Here is a 15,169-nt window from a genome sequence, read left to right as displayed (position 1 = left end):
AAGGTCCAAGGGATACAGTAAACCTGAAATGAAGCATCGGAATCTAAAACTGGTCTCACAGGAAAGGTTCAAAACATAGACAGTAAGAAGAGTCAGTCTTCATGTACTGAAGTCGGCATTCTGAATTTTGTATGTAATTCCGATGCAAAATCTGTGTTTCATCGCCAATAAGAAGGTCCAAGGGATACAGTAAACCTGAAAGGAAACCTAGGAATCTGAGGCTGGTCTCACAGGAAAGGTTAAAATAATTGACAGTAAGAAGAGTCAGTCTCCTTGTACTTAAGTCGGCATTGTGGCTTTTGTATTTAATTCCGATGTAATGTTTGTGTTTCACGTCAATAAGAAGGTCCAAGGGATACAGTAAACTTGACGTGAAGCACCGGAATCGAAACTGGTCTCACAGGAAATCTTCAAAACATAGACAGTAAGAGGAGTCAGTCTTCTTGTACTTAAGTCGGAATTGTGCATTTTGTATTTAATTCCGATGCTATTTCTGTGTTTCAACGTCAATAAAAAGGTCCAAGGGATACAGTAAACCTGAAGTGAAGCATCGGAATCTAAAACTGGTCTCACTTAAAGATTCAAAACATAGACAGTAAGAAGAGTCAGTCTTCTTGTACTTAAGTCGGCTTTTTGACTTTTGTATTTAATTCCGATGCAATTTCTGTGTTTCATCGTCAATAAGAAGGTCCAAGGGATACAGTAAACCTGAAGTGAAGCATCGAAAACTAAAACTGGTCTCACAGGAAAGGGTCAAAACATAGACAGTAAGAAGAGACAGTCTTCTTGTACTAAAGTCGGCATTGTGCCATTTGTAATTAATTCCGATGCACTCTCTGTGTTTTATCGTCAATAAGATGGTCCAAGGCATACAGTGAACCTGAAGTAAAGCATCGGAATTTAAAACTGTTCACACAGGAAAGGTTCATAACATAGACAGTAAGGAGAGTCGGTCTTCTTGTCTTTAAGTCGGCATTGTGCCTTTTGTATTTAATTTCGATGCAATTTCTGTGTTTCATCGTCAATAAGTAAGTCTGTGGGATTCAGTAAACCTGAAGTGAAGCATCGCAATCAAAAATGGTTTCACAGGAAAGTTCAAATCACAGACAGTAAGAACAGTCAGTATTCTTGTTTTTATGTTTTCATTGTGCCTTTTGTATTTCATTCCGACGCAATTTCTGTGTTTCTTCGTCACTAAGAAGGTCCAAGGGGTACAGTAAACCTGAAGTGAAGCACCGGAATCAAAACTGGTCTCACTGGAAAGCTTCAAAACATAGACAGTAAGAAGAGTCAGTCTTCTGGTTTTTAAGTCGGCATTTTGACTTTTGTATTTAATTCCGATGCTATTTCTGTGTTTCATCGTCAGTAAGAGGGTCGGAGGGATACAGTAACCCTGACGTGAAGCATCGGAAACTAAAACGGGTCTCACAGTATAGATTCAAAACATAGACGGTAAGAAGAGTCAGTCTTCTTGTACTTAAGTCGGCATTGTGCCTTTTGTATTTAATTCCGATGCACTTTCAGTGTTTCATCGTCAATAAGAAGGTCCAAGGCATACAGTAAACCTGAAGTAAAGCGTCGGAATCTTAAACTGGTCACACAGGAAAGGTTCAAAACAATGACAGTGAGAAGAGTCAGTGTTCTTGTCTTTAAGTCGGCATTGTGCCTTTTGTATTTATTTCCGATGCAATTTCTGTGTTTCATCGCCAATTAGAAGGTGCAAGGGATACGGTAAACCTGAAGTAAACCATAGGAATCTAAAACCGGTCTCACAGGAAAGGATCAAAACATAGACAGTAAGAAGAGTCGGTATTAATGTCTTTAAGTCGGCATTTTGACTTTTGTATTTAATTCCGATGCAATTTCTGTGTTTCATCGTCAATAAGAAGGTCCAACGGATACAGTAAACCTGAAGTGAAGCATCGGAATCTAAAACTGGTCTCACAGTAAAGGTTCAAAACATAGACGGTAAGAAGAGTCAGTCTTCTTGTACTTAAGTCGGCATTGTGCCTTTTTTTTAATTCCGATGCAATTTCTATGTTTCATCGTCAATACGAAAGTCCAAGGGATACAGTAAACCTTAAATGAAGCATAGGAATCTAAAACAGGTCTCATAGGGAAGGTTCAAAACATAGACAGTAAGATGAGTCAGACATCATGTACTTAATTCGGCATGGTGCCTTTTGTATTTAGTTCCGATCGAAATTCGGTGTTTCATCGTCAATATGAAGCTCCAAGGGATACAGTGTACCTGAAGTGTAGCATCGGATTCTTAAATTGGTCTCAGAGGAACGGTTCAAAGTATAGACCGTAAGAAGAGTCAGTCCTCTTGTACTTAAGTAGGCATTGTGCGTTTAGTAATTAATTCCGATGCAATTTCTGTGTTTCATCGTCAATAAGTAGGTCCAACGGACACAGTAAACTTGAAGTGAAGCATAGGAATCTGAAACTGGTCTCACAGGAAAGGTTCAAATCATAGACAGTAAGAAGAGCCAGTCTTCTTGTACTTATGTCGGCATTGTGCTCTTTGTATATATTTCCGATGCAATTTCTGTGTTTCATCGTCAATAAGAAGGTCCAAGGGATACAGTAAACCTGAAGTAAAGCATCGGAATCTAAAACTGATCTCACAGGAAAGGTTCAAAACATAGACAGTAAGTGGAGTCAGTCTTCTTGTTTTTGAGTCAGCATTGTGCATTTTGTATTTAATACCGACGCAATTTCTGTGTTTCATCGTCATTAAGAAGGTCTAAGGGATACAGTAAACCTGAAGTGAGGCATCAGAATCTAAACTGGTCTCACAAGAAATGTTCAAAATATAGACAGTAAGAAGAGTCAGTCTTATTGTAATTAAGTCGCCATTGTGCCTTTTGTATTTAATTCCGATGCAATTTCTGTGTTTCACCGTCAATAAGAAGGTCTAAGGCATACATTAAACCTGAAATGAAACATCGGAATCTAAAACTGGTCTCACAGGAAAGGTTCAAACATAGACCGTAAGAAGAGTCAGTCTTCTTGTACTTAAGTCGGAATTGTGCGTTTTGTACTTAATTCCGATGAAATTTCTGTGTTTCATCGTCAATAAGCAATTCCAAGGGATACAGTAAACCTGAGGTGAAGCATCGGAAAGTTAAAACTGGTCTCATATTAAAGGTTCAAATCATGGAATGTAGGAAGGGTCAGTCCTCTTGTACTTAAGTCCGCATTGTGCCTTTTGTATTTAAATCCGATGCAATTTCTGTGTTTCATCGTCAATAAGAAGGTCCAAGGGATACAGTAAACCTGAAGTAAAGCAACCGAATCTAAAACTGGTCTCACAGGAAAGGTTCAAAACATAGACAGTAAGAAGAGTAAGTGTTCTTGTACATAAATCGGCATTGTGCCTCTTGTATTTAATTCCGATGCAATTTCTGTGTATCATAGTCAATAAGAAGGTCCAAGAGATACAGTAAACCTGAAATGAAGCATAGGAATCTAAAACTTGTCTCACAGGAAAGGTTCAAAACATAGACAGTAAGAAGAGTCAGTCTTATTGTACTTAAGTCGGCATTGTGCGTATTGTATTTATGTCCGATGCAATTTCTGTGTATCATCGTCAATAAACAGGTCTAAGGGATACAGTAAACCTGAAGTGATGCATCGGAATCTAAAACTGGTCTCACAGGAAAGGTTCAAATCATGGAATGTAAGAAGAGTCAGTCCTCTTGTACTTAAGTCGGCATTGTGCCTTTTGTATTTAATTCCGATGCAATTTCTGTGTTTCATCGACAATAAGAAGGTACAAGGGATACAGTAAACCTGAAATGAAGCATAGGATTCTAAAACTGGGCTCACAGGAAAGGTTTCCATCATAGACAGTAAGAAGACTCAGTCTTCTTGTATTTAGGTCGGCAATGTGCCTTTTGTATTTAATTCCGATGCAATATATGTGTTTCATCGTCAATAGGAAGCTCCAAGGGATACAGTAAACCTGAAGTAAAGCATTGGAAGCTAAAACTGGTCTCACGGGTGAGGTGCAAAATATAGACAGTAAGAGGAGTCGGTCTTCTTGTTTTTATGTCGCCACTGTGCCTTTTGTATTTAATTCCGAAGCAATTTCTGTGTCTCATCGTCAATAAGAGAGTCTGAGGGATACAGTAAACCTGAAGTGAAGCATCGGAATCAAACCTGGTCTCACAGGAAGGGTTCAAAACATAGACAGTAAGAAGAGTCAGTCTTCTTGTACTTAAGTCGGCATTGTGCGTATTGTATTTAATTCCTATGCAATTTCTGTGTTTCATCGTCAATAAGAAGGTCCAAAGGATACAGTAAATCTGAAGTGAAGCATCGGATCAAAACTGGTCTCACAGGAAAGGTTTAAAACATAGTCAGTAAGAGGAGTCAGTCTTCTTGTACTCAAGTCGGCATCGTGCCTCTCGTATTTAATTCCGATGCAATTTCTGTGTATCATCGTCAATTCAAAGGTACAAGGGATACAGTAAACCTGAAATGAAGCATAGGAATCTAAAACTGGTCTCACAAAAAAGGTTCAAATCATAGACTGTAAGAAGAGTCAGTCTTCTTGTACTTATGTCGGCATTGTGCGTTTTGTATTACGTCCGATGCTATTTCTGTGTATCATCGTCAACAAGCAGGTCTAAGCGATACAGTAAACGTGAAATGAAGCATCGGAATCTAAAACTGGTCTCACACGAAAGGTTCGAAGCATAGACAGTAAGAAGACTCAGTCCTCTTGTACTTAAGTGGCTCTGTGCCTTTTGTATTTAATTCCGATGCAGTTTATGTGTTTCATCGTCAATAAGCAGGTCCAAGGGATACAGTAAACCTGAAGTGAAGCATCGGAATCTAAAACTGGTCTAACAGGAAAGGTTCAAAACATAGACAGTAGGAAGAGTCAGTCTTCTTGTTTTTAAGTGGGCATTGTGCCAGTTGTATTTTATTCCGACGCAATTTCTGTGTTTCATCGTCAATAAGAAAGTCCAAGGGATCCAGTAAACCTGCAGTGAAGCATCGGAATCTAAACTGGTCTCACAGGAATGGTTTAAAACAGAGACAGTAAGAGGAGTTAGTCATCTTGCACTTAAGTCGGCATTGTGCCTTTTGTATTTAATTCCGATGCAATTTCTGTGTTTCATCGCCATTAAGAAGGTCCTAGGCATACAGTAAACCTGAAGTAAAGCATCGGAATCTGAAACTAGTCTAACAGGAAAGGTTCCAAGCATAGACAGTAAGAAGAGTCAGTCTTCTTGTACTTAAGTCGGCATTGTGCCTTTTGTATTTAATTCCGATGCAATATCTGTGTATCATCGTCAATAAGCAGGTCCAAGGGATACAGTGAACCTGAAGTGAAGCATCGCAATCTAAAACTGGTCTCACACTAAAGGTTTAAATCATGGTATGTAAGAAGAGTCAGTCCTCTTGTACTTAAGTCGGCATTGTGCCTTTTGTAATTAATTCCGATGCAATTTCTGTGTTCCATCGTCTATAAGAAGGTCCAAGGGATACAGCAAAACCTGAAATGAAACATCAGATTCTAAAACTGGTCTCACAGGAAAGGTTTAAATGATAGACAGTAAGAAGAATCAGTCCTCTTGTACTTAGGTCGCAATGTGCATTTGTATTTAATTCCGATGCAATTTCTGTGTTTCATCGTCAATAAGAAGGTCCAAGGGATACAGTAAACCTGAAATGAAACATCGGATTCTAAAACTGGTCACACAATAAAGGTTTAAATCATAGACAGTAAGAAAAATCAGTCCTCTTGTACTTAGGTCGCAATGTGCATTTTATATTTAATTCCGATGCAATTTCTGTGTTTCATCGTCAATAAGAAGGTCCACGGGATACAGTAAACCTGAAATGAAACATCCGATTCTAAAACTGGTCACACAGGAAAGGTTTAAAACATACACAGTAAGAAGAGTCAGTGTTCTTGTACTTAAGTCGGCATTCTGCCATTTGTATTTATTTCCGATGCAATTTCTGTGTTTCATCGTCAATAAGAAGGTACAAGGGATACAGCAAACCTGAAATGAAACATCGGATTCTAAAACTGGTCACACAGGAAAGGTTTAAAACATACACAGTAAGAAGAGTCAGTGTTCTTGTACTTAAGTCGGCATTCTGCCTTTTGTATTTAATTCCGATGCAATTTCTGTGTTTCATCGTCAATAAGAAGGTACAAGGGATACAGTAAACCTGAAATGAAGCATAGGATTCCGAAACTGGTCTCACAGGAAAGGTTTAAATCATAGACAGTAAGAAGACTTAGTCTCCTTGTACATAAGTCGGCATTGTGCCTTTTGTATGTAATTCCGATGCAATTTCTGTGTTTCATCGACAATATGAAGGTCCAAGGGATACAGTAAACCAAAGTGAAGCATCGGAATCTAAAACGGGTCTCACAGGAAAGGATCAAAATAAAGACAGTAGGATCGGTCAGTCTTCTTGTATTTAAGTTGGTATTTTGATTTTTGTATTTAATTCCGTTGCAATTTCTGTGTTTCCTCGTTAATAAGAAGGTCCAAGGGATACAGTAAACCTGAAGTGAAGCATCTGAATCTAAAACTGGTTTCACAGTAAAGATTCAAAACATAGACAGTAAGAAGAGTCAGTCTTCTTGCACTTAAGTCGGAATTGTACCTTTTGTATTTAATTCCAATGCAACTTCTGTGGTTCATCGTCAGTCAGGAGGTCCATGGGATACAGTAAACCTGAAGCGAAGCATCGTAATTTAAATCAGTTCTCGCAGGAAAGGTTCAAAACATAGACAGTAAGAGGAGTCAGTCTTCTTGTACTAAACTCGGCATTGTGCCTCTTGTATTTAATTCCGATGCAATTTCTGTGTTTTATCGTCAATAAGAAGGTACAAGGGATACAGTAAACCTGAAATGAAGCATAGGAATAAAAACTGGTCTCACAGGAAAGGTCAAAACATAGACAGTAAGAGGAGTCAGTCTTCTTGTACTAAACTCGGCATTGTGCCTCTTGTATTTAATTCCGATGCAATTTCTGTGTTTTATCGTCAATAAGAAGGTACAAGGGATACAGTAAACCTGAAATGAAGCATAGGAATAAAAACTGGTCTCACAGGAAAGGTCAAAACATAGACAGTAAGCGGAGTCAGTCTTCTTGTACTAAACTCGGCATTGTGCCTCTTGTATTTAATTCCGATGCAATTTCTGTGTTTCATCGTCAATAAGAACGTACAAGGGATACAATAAACCTGAAATGAAGCATAGGAATCCAAAACTGGTCTCACAGGGAAGTTTCAAATCATAGACAGTAAGAAGACTCAGTATTCTTGTACATAAGTCGGCATTGTGATTTTTGTATTTACTGCCGATGCAATTTCTTTGTTTCATCGTCAATAAAAAGGTCCAAGGGATACAGTAAACCTGAAGTGAAGCATCGGAATCTAAAACTGGTCTCACAGTAAAGGTTCAATTCACAGATTGTAAGAAGAGTCAGTCCTCTTGTACTTAAGTCGGCATTGTGCCTTTTGTATTTACTTCCGATACAGTTTCTGTGCTTCATCGTCAATATGAAGATCTAAGGGATACAGTAAACCTGAAGTGAAGCATCGGAATCAAAACTGGTCTCACAGGAAAGGTTCAAATCGTAGAATGTAAGAAGAGTCAGTCTTCTGGTACTTAAGTCGGCATTGTGCCTTTTGTATTTAACTTCGATGCAATTTCTGTGTTTCATTGTCAATAAGAAGGTCCAAGGGATACAGTAAACCTGAAGTAAAGCATCGGAATCTATAACTGGTCTCACAGGAGAGGTTCAAAACATAGTCAGTAAGAAGAGTCAGTCTTCTTGTTTTTATGTCGGCATTGTGCCTTTTGTATTTAATTCCGACGCAATTTCTGTGTTTCATCGTCAACAAGAAGGTCCAAGGGATACAGTAAACCTGAAGTAAACCATCGGCATCTAAAACTGGTCTCATAGGAAAGGTTCAAATCATAGACAGTGAGAAGAGTCAGTCTTCTTGTTTCTAAGTGGGCATTATGAAATTTGTATTTAATTCCGACGCAATTTCTGTGTTTCATCGTCAATAAGAAGGTCCAAGGGATACATTAACCCTGAAGTGAAGCATCGGAATCTAAAACTGGTCTCACAGTAAAGGCTCAATTCATAGAATGTAAGAAGAGTCAGTCCTCTTGTACTTAAGTCGGCGTTGTACCTTTTGTATTTAATTCCGATGCAATTTCTGTGATTCATCGTCAATATGAAGATCCAAGGGATACAGTAAACCTGTAGTGAAACATCGGAATCAAAACTGGTCTCACAGGAAAGGTTCAAATCGTAAAACGTAAGAAGAGTCTCTTGTACTTAAGTCGGCATTGTGCCTTTTATATTTTTTTCCGATGCAGTTTCTGTGTTTCATCGTCAATATAAAGGTCCAAGGGATACAGTAAACCTGAAAATATGCATACGAATCTAAAACTGGTCTCACAGGAAAGGTTTAAATCATAGACAGTAAGAAGACTCAGTCTTCTTGTACTTATGTCGGCATTGTGCTTTTTGTATTTAATTCCGATGCAATTTCTGTGTTTTATCGTCAATATGAAGGTCCAAGGGATACAGTAAACCAAAGTGAAGCATCAGAATATAAAACGGGTCTCACAGGAAAGGTTCAAAATAAAGACAGTAAGATGAGCCAGCCTTCTTGTACTTAAGTCGCCATTTTGACTTTTCTATTTAATTCCGATGCAATATCTGTGTTTCATCGTCAATAAGAAGGTCCAAGGGATACAGTAAACCTGAAGTGAAGCATCGGAATCTAAAACTGGTCTCACAGTAAAGATTCAAAACATAGAACGTAAGAAGAGTCAGTCTTCCTGTACTTAAGTCGACATTGTGCCTTTTGTATTTAATTCCAATGCAACTCCTCTGGTTCATCGTCAGTCAAAAGGTCCAAGGGATACAGCAAACCTGGAGTGCATCATCGTAATCTGAAAGAGGTCTCGCAGGAAAGGTTCAAAACATAGACAGTAAGAAGAGTCAGTCTTCTTGTACTTAAGTCGGCATTGTGCCTTTTGTATTAACTCCGAAGCAATTTCTGTGTTTCATCGTCAATAAGATGGTCCAAGGGATACAGTAAACCTGAAGTGAAGCACCGTAATCTAAAATAGGTCTCACAATAAAGGATCAAAATATAGTCAGTAAGAAGAGTCAGTCTTCTTGTACTTAAGTCGGCATTGTAACTTTTGTATTTAATTCCGATGCAATTTCTGTGTATCATCGTCAATAAGCGGGTCCAAGGGATACAGTAAACCTGAAGTGAGGCATCGGAATCTAAAACTGATCTCACAGGAAAGGTTCAAATCATGGAATGTAAGAAGAGACAGTCCTCTTGTACTTAAGTCGGCATTGTGCCTTTTGTATTTAATTCCGATGCAATTTCTGTGTTCCATCGTCAATAAGAAGGTCCAAGGGATACAGTAAACCTGAAATGAAGCATAGGAATCTAAAACTGGTTTCACAGGAAAGGTTTAAATCATAGACAGTAAGAAGACTCAGTCTTCTTGTACTTAGGTCGGCAATGTTCCTTTTGTATTTATTTCCGATGCAATTTCTGTGTTTCATCATCAATATGAATGTGCAAAGGATACAGTAAACCAAAGTGAAGCATCGGAATCTAAAACTGGTCTCACAGGAAAGGTTCAAAGGATAGACTGTAAGAAGAGTAAGTCTTCTTGTAGTTAGGTCTGCATTTTGGCTTTTGTATTTAATTCCGATGCAATTTCTGTGTTTCATAGTCAATAAGAAGGTCCAAGGGATACATTAACACTGAAGTGAAGCATCGGAATCTAAAACTGGTCTCACAGTAAAGGTTCAAAAGCATAGACATCATGAAGAGTCAGTCTTCTTGTACTTAAGTCGGCACTGTGCCTTTTGTATTTAATACCAATTCAATTTCTGTGTTTCATCGTCAATAAGAAGGTTCAAGGGATACAGTAAACCTGAAGTGAAGCACCATAATCTTAAACAGGTCTCACAGGAAAGGTTCAAATCATGGACAGTAAGAAGAGTCAGTCTTCTTGACTTAAATCGGCATTGTTCATTTTGTATTTAATGCCGATGCAAATTCTGTGTTTCTTCGTCAATAAGAAGGTCCAAGGGATACAGTAAACCTGAAGTGAAGCATCGTAATCAAAACTGGTCCCACAGGAAAGGTTCAAAACATAGAGAGTAAGACGAGTCAGTCGTCTTGTACTTAGGTCGGCATTGTGACTTTTATATTAATTTCCAATAAAATTTCTGTGTTTCATCGTCAATAAGAAGTTCCAAGGGATACAGTAAACCTGAAATGAAGCATAGGAATCTAAAATTGGTCTCACAGGAAAGGTTCAAAATATAGACAGTAAGAAGAGTCAGTCTTCTTGTACCTATGTCGGCATTGTGCGTCTTGTATTTAATTCCGATGCAATTTCTGTGTATCATCGTCAATAAGCAGGTCCAAGGGATACAGTGAGCCTGAATTGAAGCATCGGAATCTAAAACTGATCTCACACGAATGGTTCAATTCATGGAATGTAAGAAGAGTCAGTCCTCTTGTACTTAAGTCGGCATTGTGATTTTTGTATTCAATCCCGATGCTATTTCTGTGTTTCATGGTCAATGTGAAGGTCGAAGGAATACAGTAAACCCTCACTGGTGCATCAGAATCTAATACTGGTCTCCCAGGAGCAGCTCAATGGACAAACTCTTAGAAGTTTAACTCTTCTGGTCCTTAAGTCGGCATTGTGCCTTTTGCATTCAATCCCAATGCGATTTCTGTGTTTCATGGTCATTGCGAAGATCCAAGGGATACATTAAACCTGCCTGGTGGATCGGAATCTAATATTGGTCTCCCAGGAGCCGCACAAAGCACAAATTCTTAGAAGATTCTTTCTTCTAGTACTAAAGTCAGCATTGTGCCTTTGGTATTCAATCCCGATGCAGTTTTTGAATTTAATGGTAATTGTGAAGGTCCAAGAGATACAGGAAACCTGCACTGGTGTATTGGAATCTAATACTGGACTCTCAGTAGCCGCTGTAAGCACAAATTCTTCGAAGATTCACTCTTCTTGTACTTAAGGCGGCATTGTGCCTTTTGTATTCAATCCCAATGCAATTTCTGTGTCTCATGGTCAATGTGAGTGTCCAAGGGATTTACTAAACCTGTACTGGTGCATCGGAATCTAATGCTGGTCTCCCAGGAGCCGGTCAAAGCACAAGCTCTTAGAAGATTCACTCTTCTTGTACTTAAGTTGGCATTGTCCCTTTTGTATTCAATCCCGATGGAATTTCTGTGTTTCATGGTCAATGTTAAGGTCCAAGGGATACAGTAAACCTGTACTGGTGCATCGGAATTTAATACTGGTTTCACAGGAGCCGCCCAAAGCAGAAACTCTTAGATGATTCTTTCTTCTTGTACTTAAGTCGGCATTGTGCCTTTTGTATTCAATCACAATGCAATTTCTGTGTTTCATGGTCAATGTGAAAGTCCATGGGATACAGTAAACTTGCACTGGTGCATCGATATCTAATACTGGTCTCCCAGGTGCCGCTGAAATCAGAAACTCTTAGAACATTCGTTCTTCTTGTACTTAATTAATTAATTTATTTATTTATTGATTTATTTAACCTGGCAAGATTAGGGCCATCAGGCCCTCTCTTACATCTAACCAGGCATCCTACTTATTTTACATTCATATGTTTAAGTAGGCATGTTAAACTACATTTCTACAAAAAGTGAAATAAACAATTAGAAAGGTACACCTGGAAAAATATATACATATAGAGTTTATATTCGTAGATCATAAGTACTCTTATAATTAGACATTATTGAAGAGACAAATTTTAGATAGGAGTGCTGGCAGCAGGGAGTATGAGGGACACTCATTGTGAACGGAGGAGAAGAATACACATGATGAAACATAATTAAGGAAATATAAAGGAAAAGAAGATTGCCTGGCTAATAGAGATAGATGAATGGGAAGGCATCTCAGGAGCAAGATGGGAGACGCTAGCTTTGCTATTTGACAGATGAGAGGATTGGCCTGGTACATTAATTTTGTGGAGAACTTTATGAGGATGATAGTACGAAATGCTTCAACTTCTTCTTAAAAGCAGCAGGAGATTGAATTTTGCGCAAGGTAAGGGGCAGTTTGTTCCGGATGCTGACAGCGGCAACTGAGAAGGAGTTTGCAAAAGTTTTTGTTTTGTGAGAGGGCACAGTTAGGATACCAAATAAGAGTGACCTCGTGTTTCGATTATGATGGCACGACAGGTTTTTAATCTCTGAAGCAAGGTACTGGGGTGCTTGCGCGACGAAGAGTTTGTGAAGTAGACATAGAGTGTGGTAGTCACGCAATTTGTCCGGCCGCAGCCACTTTAGCTCGGAGTATGAAGCACTAACATGATCATATCGGCGAATGTTGCAGGTGTAATGCACACAGGCATTCATGGTTATCTCTAGCCGTATTTTCTTTTCACTACCCGTGCCTTGTTGAATCACATCACAATAGTGGAGGTTCGGTAGAAAGAGTGCTTGCACGAGCTGGCGTTTCAAGTCCAGTGGAAATATGTTCTGAAACTTTTTGAGAGCATAGAGACAAGCAGACGTCTTTCGCCACACTGCGACTGTATTCTCCGCCCAGTTGAGATGCTCATCCAAAGTTACACCCAATTTTTCACTGTTTTCTGATATGTTATTGGAGTACCATCGAGCAGAATAGAAGGTAGCCATTCGCGGAGATCTGAACTTATTAATTTCTGATGGGCTATTAAGATTACTTGCGTCTTCTTTGCATTTAGTTTAAGCCCCAGGCTTTTCGCCCATGTCACTACCGAAGACAGATCATCATTCATCTGAGCGTTTGCAGTGTTTACGTCTTCAGGTCTGACGCTTAGGTAGAGCTGGAGGTCGTCGGAATAGAAATGATATTTACAGGACAGAACCGACGAAATATAGTTGACATATAAAGAAAACAAAAGTGGTCCTAAGACTGATCCTTGTGGCAGTCCCGAGGAAAGATGTTTCCAGGAAGATTTTTCATTTACGCAGACAACACATTGCTGTCTGTCTTTTAAGTAGCTTTCAAACCATCTCACTGCACTAACAGAGAAATTAAGCTGTTGCATTTTTTTGAGCAATATGTCAAAGTTACCAGTGTCAAAAGCTTTGCTGAAGTCCAGTAGCGTCAATATTGCTGCCTTTCGATTGTCGATGGCACATTTCAGGTCATCTAAAACTTTAATTAGAGCAGTGTTTGTGCTGTGATGTTTACGGAAACCAGATTGAAATTTGTGATATAGGCTGAATTCATGCAAGTGTTCAGTGATTTGGTCATGAACAATATATTCGAGTGCTTTGGAAACAGCAGGCAGTATGCTAATTGGTTGGTGCCTTTTGTATCCAATCCCGATGCAATTTCTGTGTTTCATGGTCAATGGGAAGGTCCATGGGATACAGTAAACTTGCACTGCTGCATCGGACTCTAATACTGGTGACCCAGGAGCCGCTCAAATTACGAACTCTTATAAAATTCACTCTTCCTGCACTTAAGTCGGCATTCTGCCTTTTGTATTCAGCCGCGGTACAATTTCTATGTTTCATGGTCAATATGAAGGTCAAAGGGATACAGTAAACCTGAACTGGTGCATCGGAATCTAATACTGGTCTCCCAGGAGCCGCTCAAAGCAGAAACTTTTAGAAGTTTCACTCTTCTTGTACTTAAGTCGGCACTGTGCCTTTTACATTCAATCCCGATGCATTTTCTGTGTTTCATGGTCAATATGAAAGTCCAAGCGATACAGTAAATCTGCACTGGTGCATTGGAATCTAATACTGGTCACCCAGGAGCCGATCAAAACACAAATTCTTAGAACATTCACTCTTGTTGTACTTAAGTCGGCATTGTGCATTTTGTATTCAATCCCGATGCATTTTCAGTGCTTCATGGTCAATGTGAAGGTCCAAGGTATATAGTAACCTGCACTGGTGCATCGGAATCTAATACTTGACCCACAGGGGCCGCTCAAAGCACAAACTCTTAGAAGATTAACTCTAATTGCAGTTATGTAGGCATTGTGCCTTTGGTATTCAATCGCGATGCAATTTCTGTGTTTCATGCACAATGTGAAGGTCTGAGGGATACAGTAACCCTGCACTGGTGCATCGGAATCTAATACTGGTCTCCCAGGAGCCGCTCTAAGCACAACCTCTTAGGAGATTCACTCCTCTTGTACTTCAGTCGGCATTCTGTCTTTTGTATTCTATCCCGATGAAATTTCTGTGTTTCATGGTCAATGTTAAGGTCCAAGGGATACAGTAAAACTGCACTGGTGCATCGGAATCCAATACTGGTCACCCAGGAGCCGCTCAAAGCTCAAATTCTTAGATGATTCACTATTCTTGTACTTATGTCGGCATAGTGCAATTTGTTTTCAATCGCGAAGCAATTTGTGTGTTTCATGGACAATGTGAAGGTCCAAGGGATACATTAAAGCTGGAATAGTGCATCAGAATCTAATACTGGTCTCCCAGGAGCTTCACAAAGCGGGCACTCTTAGAAGATTCACTCTTCTTGTACATAAGTCGGCATTGTGCCTTTTGTATTCAATCCCGTGGAAATTTCTGTAGTTCATGGTCAATGTGAAAGTCGAAGGTATACAGTAAACCTGCACTGAAGCATCGGAATCAAATACTGGTCTCCCAGGAGTCGCTCAAAGCAGAAACTCTTAGAAGATTCACTCTTCTTGTACTTAAGTCGGCATTGTGCAATTTGTATTCAATCCCGATGTAATTTCTGTGTCTCATGCTCAATGTGAAGGTCCAAGGGATACAGTAAAGCTGGAATAGTGAATCGGAATCAAATACTCTTCCCCTAGGAGACGCTCAAAGCACAAACTCTTAGAAGATTCGCTCTTCTTGTACTTAAGTCGGCATTGTGCCATTTGTATTCAATCCCGATGCATTATCTGCACTTCATGGACAATGTGAAGGTCCAAGGTATACCGTATACCTGTACTGGTGCATCGGACTCTAATACTTTACCCATCAGGAGTCACTAAAAGCACAAAATCTTAGAAGATTCACTCTTCTTGTACATAAGTCGGCGTTGTGCGTTTTGTTTTGATTCCCGATGCAATTTCTGTGTTCCATGGTCTATGTGAA

The sequence above is a fragment of the Schistocerca americana genome, unplaced genomic scaffold, assembly GCF_021461395.2.
Source record: "Schistocerca americana isolate TAMUIC-IGC-003095 unplaced genomic scaffold, iqSchAmer2.1 HiC_scaffold_89, whole genome shotgun sequence".
In the NCBI taxonomy this organism is placed as follows: domain Eukaryota; kingdom Metazoa; phylum Arthropoda; class Insecta; order Orthoptera; family Acrididae; genus Schistocerca; species Schistocerca americana.
The sequence above is the reverse complement of the archived record's forward strand: the minus strand, read 5'-3'. Positions refer to the sequence as shown.